At 43.2% G+C, this 6,259-nt stretch overlaps 1 pseudogene; it reads right to left on the reverse strand.

Moving 5' to 3' along the window:
• Positions 1 to 1,389: 1,389 nt before the first annotated feature.
• Positions 1,390 to 2,610, reverse strand: LOC104672472 (annotated as a pseudogene).
• Positions 2,611 to 6,259: the final 3,649 nt, after the last annotated feature.

Below are 6,259 nucleotides of genomic sequence, written 5' to 3' on the forward strand. Positions count from 1 at the left end.
GCCACAAAAAGAGATATACTACATAATTCCACTTATATGAGCTATCCAGAATAGTAAAACTCCTAGAAATAGAAAGTAGAATGGTGGTTGCCAGGGGCTGGGAAGAGTGGTGAAATGGGCAGTTTTTGTTTAATGGATAGAGAATTTTTGCAAGATGAAAATGTTTTAGAGATTGCTTGCACAACAATGTGAATATACTTAACATTACTGAACTGTACACTTAAAGATTGTTAAGAGGGTAAATTTTATATTACGTGTATTCTACCTCAATTTTTTAAAAAAAGAACATACAGTAAAATTGAGCTATTTACTTTAAACAGAGGCTTAAGTTAAGCTGTTGCAAGTTGTGCTATTGCTGTGGTGTTGGAAGCATAAAACATACTACCTGACTGCTACATTGTTTCTTACAGTGAATCACAAAGTCCTGTTGATTCTCCCAGCAAAACATCTTCTGACGGCCGGGCGCGGTGGCTCAAGCCTGTAATCCCAGCACTTTGGGAGGCCGAGACGGGCGGATCACGAGGTCAGGAGATCGAGACCACCCTGGCTAACACGGTGAAACCCCGTCTCTACTAAAAATACAAAAAACTAGCTGGGCGAGGTGGCGGGCGCCTGTAGTCCCAGCTACTCTAGAGGCTGAGGCAGGAGAATGGTGTAAACCCGGGAGGCGGAGCTTGCAGTGAGCTGAGATCTGGCCACTGCACTCCAGTCCGGGCGACAGAGCGAGACTCTGTCTCAAAAAAAAACAAAAACAAAAAAACATCTTCTGACTAGGGCTGACTACATCATTCACGGAGTCCAGAGCAAGATGAAAATTCAGAGTCCTTTATTCAAAAAGCAATAATCCTAAAAGTACCAAAATATAAAGTTTTTTCCTTCATTCTATGTAAAAAGCTTGTTTTCAACTTGCCATGGTGTTTTTTATTTGCAATTTACTATCTTTCTAAGTAAAGAAAACTTTAAACTTCAAATTTTGACATTAATTGTTATAATGTACAAGGCCATTATTAAATACAAATATAAAAGCTACCTTTTATATAAAATTGCCAAAATAACACAGTTTATATTTTGTAGTTCACAAATGCATTTGAGTTTCAGGTTCTTACCAGAACAGGGAAAACACTGTATAAAAGGAACTTACAGGCTTTTTAAAAAAAATCTTTTAATTGTTATTTTATAGCTCCCCACCACAGCTGCCCCCCACCCTTCCCTTCGATGACAACGTTTGCAGGCTTTAGGGGGACCAGGGAACAAAGCTGGGGCCTGGCAGCCCCACTACGCTGCCAGCCGAGGAGTACAAGTCACAATTACAAATTATCACAACAATTAGCTCCTGTACTTGGGGAATCGGCAAATTGAAGAGGCCCCAGATCCTCGTTGTACAGGGGGCTATCTGGCAGTGACCTTGCTCTGGAGATGATGATATTCCTTCAGCCTGAGGATTCCTTCAACTGATGTTGATGAACCCAGTGGCATCAACTGGCTCATAATCACACTGCACGTTCATGACGACTGGCTCCTCGTTGTACAGAGACAGTGGGGACTCCTGGCCAAGGATGTACACCTGGACCTCGAGGACGGACACCTGCACTTTACCTTCCACTTGCTCCTGGGACTGGGTGATGCAGTGGCGGACAAATTCACACTCAGGGCTGTGCCAGAAACCGGTATACACCAGCTCAGCAAATTTCAAGCCCAGGCCTTGTTTGATTTTGCGCACTTCCCAGTCCATGGTGAAGGCCTTGGTGTCTAAATGAGCGTGGTAAAGGATGGTGCCTGCTGGGGCCTGGTGGATACCTCGGGACTTCATTTCAATGAAGCAGTTCTCCACGATGTCAATATGGCCCACACCCTGCTTGCCTGTGACTTCATTCAGGTACATAAAGAGCTCCAAGGAGGTCTGGTGGGTGGTGCCATCCTTGACGTTGGACACCTTCACGGGGACCCCTTTTTTGAACTCGATCTCGAGAATGTCAGGAGTATTGGGGGCTTTGGCCGGGTCCTGGGTCTTCGTGTAGAGACCTGGAGGTCCTTGGTTCTTGGGGTTCTCCGGGATTCCAGCCTGGTAGCTGATGTGCATGAGGTTCTCGTCCATGCTCCACGGGCTCTGGGGAGTGACTGAGATGGGAATCCCATGTTGCTTTGCATATTCCATCAGGTTATTGTAGCCCTTGACCCGTTTGTAGAATTCGGGCATCCTCCAGGGAGCAGCGAAGTAGCAGATGAGCTCAAACCGGACCTGATTGTTCCCCTTTCCCGTGGTGCTGTGGGACACATACTTGCCCCCCTTCCACTGGGTGATTTCCATTTGTTTGCAGGTGATGCAGGGCCTGGCGAGAGAGGTGCCCAGAAGGTAGCGGTCCTCATACAGTGAGCTGGACTGGATGGCCAGCCAGATGAACTCCTCCACAAACTCCCTGCTGACATCCTCAATGAACACCTTTTTAGCCCCAAACTTCAGTTCTTCCTGGCTTCCTCGAAGTCTTCCTTCTGGCTTATGTTGACCAGGTAGGCAATGATGTCATAGCCTTGTTCTTTCAGCCACAGGAGGATGCAAGAGGTGTCCAGGCTGCCACTGCAGGCCAGAACCACGGAGCCTTTGCTGGACATAGCGTCTGAGATTGGAGGCACGAGTTCCTGGCATCTGGAATCTGTCTTCACCGTGCAGTGAACTACTCAGGTTCAGGCAGCAGTGGCAGGTGACAGAGCAGGCAGAACTCACCTGTTTTTATATGCACCGCTTCTAACACTTTCTACCTTTGGCTCACTGATGAGTCAATAAGGACTTCAGAAGGCTTTGAAAGAAGGATACTTAAGAGTAAAGAAGAAAACAAAACTATGGGTTGCCCTTCCCTCTCTCTTTTCTCGTTTGTCATCATTTTCAGCATACATGGTTGACTGATAACAGGAAGGTAACAAAGGTGAGAAAGGATGTGATAGAGTTCCTTGTTAGTTCATGTTTCTTAGAATGTCCTTGCCTTCTTTCTGTGTTCTGACCAAGACTGAACAGAAAGCGTGGCTCCTCAGGTTTATCAGAGCCTCTGCTTACTCAGTCACAGAAGTAACACGCTTGCCTTGTACTCAATTTGTATCACACTGAGCTCCAGTGCATTATGGGTCCACTGGGATTCTGTGCTTATGGGGCATCTTGAATGTTCTATGCACATGGGGAGGCAAAGGATGACAAGGAATGACAGAACAAGATTGTGCCTGTCTGTTCATGCACATGGTCCATTGTCTCATTGAACTTCACTTACAAAATGCAAATTTATTAAGAATTTCAGCACAATGAGAGCGGGGAATTAAATGAAGTGCAGGAGGCTTTGGAGTTCACAAGCTCATGAAGTCTGCCCTGTTTCTGACTCCATCTCTTGCTTTCCATTCCCACAGCCACCATTCTAATTCCAACTTTCCTTATCTTACAACTCAAGGATCAATAGATTTCTAAACTGGTTTCCTGACTTTCACTTCCTTCTCTTCTATGTATCCTGTAAATCAGGGGTCCCTAATTTACAACTTGTCTGGGACCCTGGGCCAGTACCAGTCCATGACCTGTTAGGAACCAGGCCACACAGCAGGGGGTGAGCAACAGGTGAGGGAGCATTATGGCCTAAGACCTTCCTCATGTCAGATCAGCCATGGCATTAGATTCTCGTAGGAGCAGGAACCCTATTATGAACTGTTCATACGAGGGATCTAAGTTGCATGCTCCTTATGAGAACCTAATTCCTCTGACACCATCCTTCACAATCTGTGGAAAAATTGTCTCCTACAAAACCAGTCCCTGGGGTCAAAAATATTGGGCATTGCTGCTGTAAATTGTTGCCAGTTTGATTTTCCTAAAGCAATACTTGCACACATGACTTTGCTGCTTCAGTCCTTCAGTGGCATTCCACTGTCTATCAGGCTCAAACTCTTCAGCACAAAATTCAGGGCCTTCCACATTCTTACCTTAAGCCATTTTTTTTTTTTTTTTAAATCTTTCTTTCCCTCTGCACACTTGATCTCTATCCAGATGCATCCAATCAAGCAGAACAAAGGTATTCCCCAGTAGATTATGTTGGAGTTTGGAACACACTCACCCAAAATATGGCACCTGGAAACAGAGAAAATGGCAGACACAGAAAGGTTGCTCTCTGACTTTCCCCCATCTTTCTATGTGAGAACTGGCCATAAAGGAATTCTCTGACCTACCTTCCCTGAGTTAGGTCCTAAGACCCTCATGTGACCATTGTCCTATCCTATACCCAGAGGAAAGGAATGCTACCCAGACAGGCCGTCAAGAATCTGAACAAGCAGGCCTTACTGAGTTCCCTTTAGTTTATTACCATCAGATCACACCCCCTTTCCCCTTTTTGTCCAGTCACATTTCTACATGTCTCCTTCTTCATCAAATGTAAGCATAAAAAGACAGTTTTCCCTGGGTCTTTGGATCTTTATTTCTGATGCCTCCCATGTCACATAAATCTTGGTTGAATAAATGTGTTATGATTTTCTCTTGCTATTCTGTATTTTATTAATTGGGATGCTAGCCACACCCCTTGTCATGGGTGAGGAAAAAGTATTACCTTTTCTCCCCTACAATTGCTAACACCAATTGTGATGGTTAATATTAAGGGTCTACTTGATTGAATTAAAAGACGAAAAGTATTGCTGCTGGGTGTGTCTGGGAGGGTGTTGCTAGAGGAGATTAACATTTGAGTCAGTGGACAGGGAGAGGCAGACACACTCTCAGTGTGGGTGGGCACCATCCAAGCAGCCACTATCGTGGCTAGAAAAAGCAGGCAGAAGAAGGTGGAATGAGTCAACTTGCTGAGTCTTCTGGCCTTCACCTTTCTCTCCTGGCCAGATACTTCCTGCCCTTGAACATCTACATCTGACTTTAGCTTCTTTGGCTTTCAGACTCTTTGACTTACACCAGTGGTTTGCCAGGCCCTTGAGGGCTTTCCACCACAGACTGAAGGCTGCACTGTCAGCTTTCCAACTTTTGAAGTTTTGGCACCTGGACTGAGCTACTACTGGCTTCCCTGTTTCTCAGCTTGCAGATGGTCTATCATGAGACTTCACCCTGTGATCGCATGAGTCAATTCTCCTTAATAAACTCCGTTTCATATATACATAAATCCTATTAGTTCTGTCCCTCTAGAGAACCCTGACTAATGCACCAACCCATTGTCAATATAATACAGCAAAATCCAGTTCATTCCTCAAAGCCAGATTTTACTCTTCAATGAAACATTCCTTAACCACCCCAGCCCACAGTAATCACATTTTTTACTTGTAGTAGGCTGAGTAATGGCCCCTGAAAGACTTCAACCCTGTTCCCAAGAACCTATAAATGTTACCTTGTAAGGAAAAAGTGTCTTTGCAGATGTGATTAGGCTAAGGATATCGACATGGAGAGATATTTCCCTGGGTTATCCAGGTGGGCTTGGATATCCAATAGTTAGTGAAAATACTATAACATATCTAATAGTTAGTGAAAATACTGTCTTTTCTCCATTGTATTGTCTTTGATTTTTTGAGGGCCTGCTTTATTCTGTTCTATTGATTTATTCGTCTATTCTTTTACCAATATCACATTGTGTTGATTACTGTAACTTTACAGTAAGTCTTGAAGTTGGGTAATGTCCATCCTCCAACTTTGTTCTTCTTCAATATTGTGTTGGCTATTCTGAATATTTTACCTCTTCATATAAAGTTTAGAATCAGTTTGTGGACATCCATAAAATTTACTGGGGTTTTGACTGGATTGCATTATATCTATAGGTCAAATTGGAAAGAATTGATATCTTGACAATATTGAGTCTTCCTATACATGAACATGGTTTCATTTCTCAGAGTTTTGTAGCTTCCTCATACAGATCTTGTACATATTCTGCTAGATTTTTACCTATTTAATTTTTTGATGTGCATGTGTAAATTGTATTGTTTTAAGTTTCAAGTTCCATTGTTCAGAGTTGGTATATAGAAAAGGAGTTAAGTTCTGTATAATAACCTTGTATCCTGCAACCTTACTATAATCACTTATTAGTTTTAGGTTTTTTTTTAATGAACTCTTCTGAATTTTCCACATAGGTGATCATGTAATCTGTGAAGAGAGAGTTTCATTTCTTCATTTACAATCTGTATACCTTTTATTTCTTTTTCTTGTTGCATTAGCTAGTATTTCCAGTGTAATGTTGAAAAGGAATGGTAACAGGCGATATCTTTATCTTGTTCCTTGTCTTAGTAGGAAAGCCTTTAGTTTCTTGCTATT

This window comes from Rhinopithecus roxellana, chromosome 3, assembly GCF_007565055.1.
Source record: "Rhinopithecus roxellana isolate Shanxi Qingling chromosome 3, ASM756505v1, whole genome shotgun sequence".
Taxonomy (NCBI): domain Eukaryota; kingdom Metazoa; phylum Chordata; class Mammalia; order Primates; family Cercopithecidae; genus Rhinopithecus; species Rhinopithecus roxellana.